At 35.9% G+C, this 10,834-nt stretch overlaps 1 long non-coding RNA gene across 1 annotated transcript; it reads left to right on the top strand.

Moving 5' to 3' along the window:
* Positions 1-1,540: 1,540 nt before the first annotated feature.
* Positions 1,541-10,357, top strand: LOC132694959 (uncharacterized). Its single transcript, XR_009617577.2, has 3 exons — positions 1,541-1,656; positions 1,760-1,852; positions 9,942-10,357. It is a non-coding gene; the product is annotated as an uncharacterized LOC132694959 (long non-coding RNA).
* The last annotated feature ends 477 nt before the right edge of the window (positions 10,358-10,834 follow it).

Below are 10,834 nucleotides of genomic sequence, written 5' to 3'. Positions count from 1 at the left end.
GAATCATTGAAAGAATGAGTCTGATAATCATCCCCAATGACATTTTTGTCAGGGCTTTCATAAAATAATCCCTATATTGGAGCAATAAATAGTTTATTTGAATTTTTCTTGAAAAACAAATTATATTTAGAATGGTTCTGTAATCTGTGTACTTTTCCTAAGAGACTCCTTCTAGGTCTTTCTTTGTTCATCTCGTGACCAATAATATCCACAAATATAACTACCACCTAAGCAACTCAGGTATTTTATAAGCCCATAAAAAGGTAAAAGAACCTTCAGAATGTGTGTATATTTTCAAAGTCATTAGATTAATCTAGAAGTATCATCTGAAGCAGAATTTTGTTTAGGAATCAGGATGTGTAATTTTTTTTTTTTTTTTTAATTTTTTTATTTTTGGGACAGAGAGAGACAGAGCATGAACGGGGGAGGGGCAGAGAGAGAAGGAGACACAGAATCGGAAACAGGCTCCAGGCTCCGAGCCATCAGCCCAGAGCCTGACGCGGGGCTCGAACTCACGGACCGCGAGATCGTGACCTGGCTGAAGTCGGACGCCCAACCGACTGCGCCACCCAGGCGCCCCAGGATGTGTAATTTTTAACACCGAGAACATATGCTCTCCTTTTTTCTTCCCCTCTTTATTTCTCCACTACTGTGATTCTTCCCTTCATTTGAACAGCTTCTAAGCTCTTTATTCTAAGATTGCGCCCTGTTTTTGCTTTTCTTTATTAATCTTACTACTCAAAATCTGAAAGTAGGATTCAGTAAACTTTCTAGGTGAAACCAAAGGGGACGTTTGTCAAACTTGGCACCCTCTGGTTTAAGGTCTATATCATGCCGCTGATACTTATAGTTTCCAACCTCTGTTGGCTCCTTTACAATCTAATGCCCTGTAGTCTCTACTTACTTTCTGGCATAGGAAATCTCTCCTCTTTCTTCACAGATAACATGGTAAATGGTTTTGAAGCTTTTTCAAATGAGGAAAGCGATGGCACTAAAAGTTGCATTGATCGTATACTATTTTATAGTTTATGAGATAGTTTACGGGATTGTTAGAAATAAATGACAGGCCTCCTAATTCCCAATCCCTATGTCTGGAAAGAATTTAATACTATTGTCTTACTCTCATTTTACTTAGTTTTAAGATTATCATCTATTAATAATAAGTGTAACTGTTCTCCCATTAATGATGGCAATATAAAGTCTTCCTTCCAAATAATTTATTTAAGTAAAAATGCCATTACATTAAAGAAACTCTAAATAAATAATAGCAAAGGTGATATGAGGATATGGCAAAAATCGTGAAAATCAAATGACTAAAGTTTGGGAACCATCACTATTTGGGAAACTATTTGGGAAACTATAAAGACTGATGTAGAATGATGGCAGGACAACTGAAAGTCAAATGTCATTTACTCTGTTCTCTAGATGGTACTTAATGATTCCCGTGCTCCCTTATGACATCAGTTGAGGTCATAATGGCAAGAGACAATCCCAGGCTTTCCGCTTGCCTGACTCCAGCCAATAGCTGACTGGCAATTAGAGAAGCAATCCTATCACACGTTTGGAATAGTCAGAAAATGTGCTGATAGGAGCCAATCAGAGCGACAATCTTCAGGCCCTATAAAAAACATAAAACTGACCCAAGAAAAGAAATAGGTAAGTTGGCCAGTATCAGGGAGCATAGATTTGCATGCTACCTCACCCCTGGGGCACCAGTCTCTGATTTTTTTTTTTTTTTTTTTTTTTTGGCTCTTTCTAGAAACTAGATGTGAATCCTGGGCAAGTGTACAACAGTGACAGAAAGAGCACTGTGCTCTCGGTAACCCTAAAACTTTACTAAGGACACCGTAAGGTGGGAACCATCTTTGCTTGGTATTTATGGTATTTCTATTATAGCAAATATTCTTTTTAGCTAAAAAATGATAAACATCTTGTTTAAGTGGCAAGTAGTTGGGATGGAAGTTTTGTTTTTGGCAAAGCCATAAGTGGGGGGACAGGGCTAGGGAGACTGACACAAAGATCTTGCCCTAAACCCTTACAGGGGGACAGAAGTTAGAAGAGGAAGCTCATGCTTTTGTTTAAGAGCAATTTATAGGAACAAAAATTATAACAATATTTATTAACTTTAGGAAAATTTTAAAACTTTTATAAGCTTCAATGTCTTCATCTGAAAATAAAGAGAGCAATAACATACCTCATACTAATTATTGTGCAGATTACATGAGATAATGAATATAAATCACCAGGTCACACTAATGCTCCATAAATGTGACTTCTCCATGAAGGCAAAGAACTGAGGTCAAGATCTGAATCTTACCAGTTATGTAACCATGGGTCAGTTTATTTATTTATGACTCAAAATTTTCCAAAATGTATATGAGGCAGATTATAAAAATTCCAAATAACAAAATAGTATACATAAAATTTCAGAATCAGGGAAAATATAAATTGGAATGGAAAACCAAGTGAAAAGAAAAAATATAACATATATGTTCAGACCATTAAGTCTTTTCACAAGTACTAATGTGTACTAAAGTATAAAATTAGCTCTGGGCTTCCTAGCGACCCGAAAGAAGATGGGAAAATGTTTGAACAAAATATCCCTTCATTCTCCATGGGGAAGAAAAATATCAAATGCTCATGACAAACATGTTTTCGAAGCTTTAGTCTCCTCATCCTTAAAATAATAAAAAATATTATCTAGCTTTCAGGTTAGATGTTGAAGACTAAGTGGAATAATGTATATGAAAAAGTACTTTTAAACTTAATGTGCTATATAAATGTTATTTATTATTCCATATACTTTATCTAATAGAGCAGGCTTCTCACACTTTGGGATCTTCTCTTAAGTTACTGAGCTAAATTACTTTTACCATAGGACTATCTAGCATCTCCAGGTACTATTCTAATTATTTACATGTATTCAATTCCTCTTGACAATAATAGTAGCTGATATTTTATTATCCCAAATCAGATGAAGAAATTGGGACACAGAGAGGTTAAGTAACATTCCCAAGATTACTCTGCTAGTATGTGGCAGTGGTAACATGAATACCGAGGAAATTTGGCCTCTCAATACATGATTTTAACCATACTTTTACACAGTTACAACTAGGTATAAATTCCTTATACTCACAGGGCTTATGTAACTATAAAGAATACCCATCTATAAATTGAATATAAACCAACCAATAAAACCAATAAGTTTTAAATTAAAGGTCTTAATGTGATGTGACAGAAGATAATTGTTTTCCCCATAACTACTGGTAGCATGAATTTGATGAATTTGGTCAGGTTAAAACCAGGTAGTGCAAGACTACATTACCTCATCACTGTTTTTCATCCAAATTACTGTAAACCATTGTTCATATAGCTTATAGTGATATTATGCCTTTACTTGATATAAACACATCATTTACATATTAAGTCTGCTTTGGTTCTTTTCTCATTAGTTCCCTGATTAAAGTAGAATTGCTTGGTGCTAACTCAATTATAAAAACAGACTAAAATTGCAGAGTAGCACTTGGCCGTAAGGAGGTCATTCAGATGATGCACAATATGCTTCTTACTTTTAAATTATTGTTTAAATGAAAATTAAAAATTTTTAATTCTCACGGAGAGCTCAGAGATACCAGTTTGAGAAATCCCACCAGAGACTATTCTTTAAAAAGCAGGTGACCAGATGATTTCTTCGTAATTTGATGTGCAACCCTATCCCACTCTGTTGCCAGAGAGGAAGAACTGAGCACCACCTCCTGCCAGTAAGAGAAGAAAGTCTCTAAGCAATGTCTATACTCCTCCAAGTTTCCACCTCTTTCTATCATGTACCCAGGGCTCCTTGGGGCATCTTGAGGTGGCGAGTCCAGCTAGTCTGAATCCTATCAGAAAAGAGGGAGACTTTAGGGAGATTTGGCTACAATAAACCTGTTCTGATGGTACCAAGTGCCACATGCTAGCCCTAGTGGCCTCAGACAGACAAGGGGCTCTTTCGGGATTCTTTCAGCAATAGCCAAGTCCCAAGACCATGCTCAACTTGAATTCCAAGCCGAAAGGGTCTCAGTTCTCAATGAACAGTTCAGGCCCAGGGTGAAAGCAGATCCAGAAGCACTGCTTCAGGATCAGTTCAAAATAGATAGGAATTTAGCCTTGGTTCCTATTGTAAGTATTCTTCAAATTATGTTTTGCAAACTGAGGTTTGATGTATTGGTTTCCAAATATGCACAGTGGACACAGCATACTGATGTGAAGATACAAATAGTTTTAAGATGTCTGTTACTGAGGATTGCATATTAAAGACTTCTTTGAGGACAGCAAAAATGTTGCAATAATCTCTACAGAGAAGCAAAGACAAGAGTCCAGCATGCCAGTGTCTGGCTTAAAATTACCATGAAATAAAGAGCCAATAGCACGGATCTTTACTAGCAGTTCTGAGAATGAAGCCTGGACCCTAAAATAGAGTGACTAACTCAATCTCATGATGACTGAAACCTGATCTTGGCCTCATCAACATTTTACACTACTCCTGGATAAGCAATCGCTTTAAAGAACCCCCAGTAAGGATAAATAACACCCATCTGGCATTTTCTTTTGCTAGGTGAAAAATGATAAGAGGTAAATGATAAATGATAGTAAGTCTGAAATTAAGGAAGGTCTTATCAACAACTTATCACATATAGAATAAAGGTAGCAAACAGTTGGCTGCCACCAGGGCTGTAGGCTTATTTATAAAAAGTTGATCTAAAATGACCATATTTTCTGATTTTCCCTGTATAATCTAGGCTGTTGTACCAGTACAGTTATTAATAGCGCCATTTTCACTCTTGAAAATTTCTCAATTTTACTACAAATTATCTAGTCACCCTAGTCACCCTATCTATGACACCATCCCATGTTATTTTATACTCCACCTCCCCTTCTGATCCTCTTCTCCCTCATCCTCTAGGAATCCCTTATCATCTTCTTTACTCATTGACCATCTTTCCCTGTTTTCCAAGTTTTTCATGCTCCAAAGTTACCCCTCTATTCAGTATTCACTCCCATGTAACCCAAATTCATTCAACTCAAATGATCCTGGGAAATGATTAGAAAGCAAGCAATGTGGTTATTACATGGAAAGGAGTTTGTGCTATCTGTGATTTTACAAATAATTTAGAACTATAGAATGGGGGGACAGTTTTCTAATGCCTCTTGAAAATCTCTGCCACTTGTCAAAGTAGGGTGCAATTGTGTTAATTATGTAATCACTTCTGTCTGAGTTATTTTTGTGACTGCTATTATATATACACTTGTTCAGTTATATAATAGGGATCGCTGACTTGGCACCCTTTATTCTGAAAGTTTGCCAACACAAAAAGAAGTACAAGGAAAGACATTAGAAAGAGATCCAAAGAAGCAGGATTATATTCTTTATTACACATTTCCATATTTTCCAAGTGGCTTGAATTAAGTTTATATTACTTTTCACCATCTGGAAGGAAAAATGAATATAATAGAGGAGAATAATATGTAAGAAAAGAGTAAAGATCACTTAGGCCACTACTTATTCTTATCAACAAGAAAATATGAAAGCTAGCTTTGACATTGGATAATTGTCAGCTGGTTACAAACACATGTGTTTATATCACATATAAAATAAAGCTTCTTTCAGTGGTCAAAAAGTTAAAGTGAATCATCACACCAGCAATCCAGCTTTGCAAGAACTGCCTCTCTTTTATTAGTTACCCTTAACTGGCAAGATAAAGCCCCGCCCACCCCCACCCCCCCCACCCCCCCACCCCCCCACTGCTTCCCACTGTGTGCCATAGCAAGGTGTTAACCAAGACAGACAGGAATAAGTCTTGTAAAAGCACATTTTTAAGGGGTGCTATTTCTTTGCACCACCTACTTTGAGCACCAGAATTTTTACTGCAATTGTCAGTTGAGGGCTATTCAAATTCCCAAATTCTAACTTATAACAATGCCTAAAGTGTTCTTTTAATGCAGAACAAATTCATTACAAATAACTGACCTAAATATTAAAATACAGTAACCACCTATGCAGATTCCTTCATTAAAATCAACCCCCATTCCCCCCACCCTAAGAAATTATAAGAAGCCTTAGCTAGATTTAGCTAGATATAGCTAGGGAAATTATTTACAATTTGATCCTGTTAAACTCTTCTTCCTTTGTCATCCTAGACCTGAATTATTTACTGACTTTTTCTTCCCAATAATAATTCATGTTCTATAACAGTAAATGATCTTTCTTGTATGGAAGCTTTAATGATTTCTCACAGAAAATTTTCATCTCTTTTTCTATAATTATTCAATCTCATACTTTAAGCAAGAAGCACCAAACGTGCTTCTGTTGCTGTGGTTATTCCAATTCCTCTTTGACCTCAAATCTACACAAGGGTTAAATTTTAAACAGGATAGTCTCTGTCAGTATACGATTTTTTTCATCACCAATTTGCAGGTGGGAGTGGTGGGGGTCATGGAGGGAAATATGTTCTATTTTTTTTAATAGCACAAAGAATAACTTTCATATTGAATACTAGAAGAAAAATTCCTCCTTTTCATATTTTTACTATGATACTTCCCATAGCATACTACAATACAAGAAAACTCCAAGCTAGGGTCTAGGTTTACTGTTTTAACCATTTCGTGTCCACAGGTCCATAACAGGTCAGTTACCACAGAGTCTTGAATTCTGATAAGCCATAGAGGAATGAGACGTTTGAGTAACAGCTGAGGTCACCCAAGATTTAGGGTTCAGAGGATGAAAATGGCTGCTGCTGGTGGAGGCATGCATATAGCTGTCAAGAATATAAGAAAAAGAATGTTGAGAGAGTGAATAGTGTTGGAATATGCAGTTCTAGAATACTTGCCAGCAACATGACTAAAGGAAAACATAAATATAGGAGAACCATTTTTTAATAAGAGAAATGAGTAGTTGTCTTAGGCACTTAGAACAGAGGTTATTGAATATTTTTTAAAGAATTATATCTTTCATCTTGTTCCTCACCATGTCTATTGCAAATTATCAGATCCCATCACTCTGTAATAATTAAAATAGCTTTCTTTTATTAAGAAATAACATGCATACAATATAATAGATTTAATGTACTAATCAAAGTATAGCTCAAGAATTTTTGCATATATGTGTACACATATGACATACATATATACATACAAATATGCATATCTTATATCTATGTAACCAAATGTAACCAAAACCCAGATTATAAAGTCCCCTTCTCAGCCTAGAATTATACAGCAATTAAAAAGTAACTGATTTTAACAGAGAAAATAATTTGAAGATCACTCACACTGATTGTACTAGAAAATGCATTAGTTATGAAGAAGAGACCCCATAAAACAGTGCTTTTAGACAAATTAGTGGTTTTCTATTTCCCTTATGTGAAAAAAGAAAATCCAGATGGAATGAAGGCTCCACAGAACCTAATGTTCTTCCTTCTATGCAGCTACCCCTAGCCATGAGCCATCCTCTTGGCTGTCACAGAGCTCCTGACTCCACCTAGGTGTGGTGACCACATTCCAAGCAGGAAGAAAGGTGAAGGTGAAGAGCAAAGGGCCCTGCCTGCTGAGTCAGGCCCCTATCAATGCTTTCTCAGAAACTCCACCAAATCACTTCTGCCTAAATCTCACTGTTTAAAACTGTGTGGCAAATAGTTTGGGGGGTAGCAAACCCAAAACAAAATTAGAATCTTTCTTTCTTTATTAGTAAGAAAGAAAGAGGGGCTGGATACTGGCTAGCCAACAGTCCCAGCCACACCAATGGTCACAAACTCCTCCCATGAATGACCTTTCTTGAAAATGCCACTGTGCTTAGATACATGCAATCTAAAATCATCCCACAATGGGTAATGAGTTCTGAAGTAAAACTCCTATAATCTCTGCCACAGATATAAAATTAAAACATTTGGAAAAGACTGGTGAGGTACTGCTTCAAAATATGTTTCCTAGAAAAGAATCATAACATTTCACTATTCTTAAGAAGGAAAATACAGGAAAAATATTAAAGGGTAAAATTAAAAGAATTTGTTTAAGACCACACAAATAACTAAAGAAATTTGATAACATGGTGCACATTAATTCATTATGGTCCACAAATGGAAGTTTGGCCATTTCCGAATTGTAACTCTTTTCATGATCATTTGGATTATGAGCTTTGATTTAAACTAAGAATGATTTTTTTTTAAAGAAACTGAATGGACTAGCATCTTCAGATGCACAGTCTCTTAACCACAATTATGAATTCCCAAAATTTGAAAACTAAAAACTTTTTTGCAAGTTGCAGTATCTGTTTGGTGACAAAAGCTGACTTGACTGATATGGGGCTACTTATAGTCTTTATTTACCCCCATTTAGTGTGATTGGTCATATATTTTATTATTATATTTGGTTATGGAATGCTGCATCGTATTACTGCTTTAAAATTATGGTAGTTCCCTCTCATCCATGGGCGATACATTCCAAGACCCGTAAGGGATGCCCAAAACCTCAAACAGTACCAAACCCTATGTATACTGTTTTTTTCCTACACATAAATACCTTTGATAAAATCTAATTTGTAATTTAGGTACAGTAAGAGATTGACAATAACTAATAGTAAAATTATAACAATATACTATAATAAAAGTTATGCGAATTTTGTGTCTCTCTCAAAACATCTTACTCTACTGTACTCACCCTTCTTGTTGTGGTGATGTGAGCTGATAAAATGCTACATCATGAGATGAAGTGAGGGGCATGATGCCGGCATCGTGACAGAGCATCAGCCAACTATTGACCTTCTTACAACTCGTCAGGAGGAGGATCATCTGGTTCCTGTGGAGGGTTGGCCATAGGTAACTGAAACTGCAAAAAGCAAAACTGTGGATAAGGGGGACTACTATGGTTTAAAACTCTGAATTCCAAACCATGTTTTCCTTCACCTCACAGTTTTAAGAGGTAAAGGTCTTAAAAACTGCATTACCTAATTGGTTCACAATTTGATTTGTTTAGAGATTCCTATTACTATCAAAGCTCATTCGAGGAATTACACATCATTGCTTTTAAATATTTTCTAAGTCTTGGAATCTAAGAAGTCGAACACATTTATTTCTGCCCAAGTGTACATAGCATTTTGGTTCAGTAACAAACAGTAAATTCAAAAAGGATAACTTTTTATTACTATTGTATTAGTTAAATTCTAGCTTTATAATAATGCTTTGGCTCATTTGTTTAATGTTTATTTATTTTTGAGAGAGAGACAGAGACAGAGTGTAAGCAGGGAAGGGGCAGAGAGAGAGGGAGACACAGAATCTGAAGCAGGCTCCAGGCTCTGAGCTGTCAGCACAGAGCCCAACGTGGGGTTGAACCATGAGACCATGATCTGAGCTGAAGTCGGACACTTAAACAACTGAGCCACCCAGGCACCCCTAGCTCATTTGTTAAAAAAAAAAAAAAAAAAAAATGTGTTAATTGAGCTTTGTGCAACTGATAAGAAATATAAGGTTTTTTGAATAAACATATACCAATATCAAACTTGAAAAGAAGCAGAAAATGAGGCAAATGGTTGCCTGAATTCTTCCTTTTCATTTTACTGGTAATATGTATGATCTTAGAGATTTGTTTCTTATTCATATGTATTTATGAACTGAGTCATGGTCAATGGCTATAGTGATGCAGGCAAAATGTAGATTTTTAAAATATAATACCAAAACACTGTGATGCAGCTGTGTAAATTCACAATTTGCATGGACTTTAGGTTTTTTCCTCCACTTCACCACAGCTTCTCTGGATCTCATCGTCACTAAAACTTCCAAAATCTCAAATTCCAACCTTCTACTCTCTGGATATAATTCACTTAGATATGGAACTCCTTTCTGTAGCTTACAAACCTCTGCAGAGACTAATTTCTGACCTCATCTGATGTCATTTTCCCTTTCTCTCAATAGGCTGCACAGACATTGGCCTCATTTTACTTCCTGGAATACTTCAAGCTCCATTCTGCCTCAGGGCATTAGCACATGTTGTAACCTCCTTCTGGTCTGCTATTTCTCATGTATTTTTCAAGTTTGGCTCCTTCTCATCCTTTAAGTCTAGTTTCAATGTCACCTTCTTAGAAACAATTTCTTTTAACACCTTATCTGTGTGTTTCCCTCCCTGTTACTAAGACTGCACTCTATGTCTTTAATAGCACTTACAATTTACAATTACATATTTATTTGCTTGCTTTCTTCTCTGTCTCCCCACTAGACTATGAACTCTTTGAAGGAGATGGTAAACTGTCTCTTGTTCATTAATATATACGTAGCACCAAGCATCACATCTGGCACATTCCAAGCTCTGAAGAACTATTTGAATAAACAACATGAGAATTATTTATCCTATGTCTTTCAGTAATTTTTTCTAAACATCTCACTCTACATTTTACCTTTGCCCAAGCAAAAGATGTCCAAATCTTGTGTATCATGAATGTTGGCTCAAAAACTCTGAAGAAAATTCTCCCATAAGAAAATATATAATTAGAAATATTAGAAGATTCTAATTTATAGATAATAAAGTATATACACACATGCACATCTACATATGTATATATGAATGTACATATATAATTATATATGTGGATGTGTGTGCATATAAAGGAGTGGTGGAAAGGATGGGAGAGAAAAGAACTGGACTAGGATCGTGGAGAGACAAAAGGACACAGTGAAAACGGCCTCTAGAAAATTGTTTCTATTGGAAAGAAAAGTGCTTAAAAATTACTCAAGAATGTTAGTCTACTCTGTTCATTAGATAGCTTTTTTAAGGATGTTTTCCTGACTATAATCAAATAAATATCACAGAA

The sequence above is a fragment of the Panthera onca genome, chromosome B4 (genome assembly GCF_046562875.1).
Source record: "Panthera onca isolate mPanOnc1 chromosome B4, mPanOnc1 haplotype 2, whole genome shotgun sequence".
In the NCBI taxonomy this organism is placed as follows: Eukaryota; Metazoa; Chordata; class Mammalia; order Carnivora; family Felidae; genus Panthera; species Panthera onca.
The sequence above is the reverse complement of the archived record's forward strand: the minus strand, read 5'-3'. Positions and strand labels throughout refer to the sequence as shown.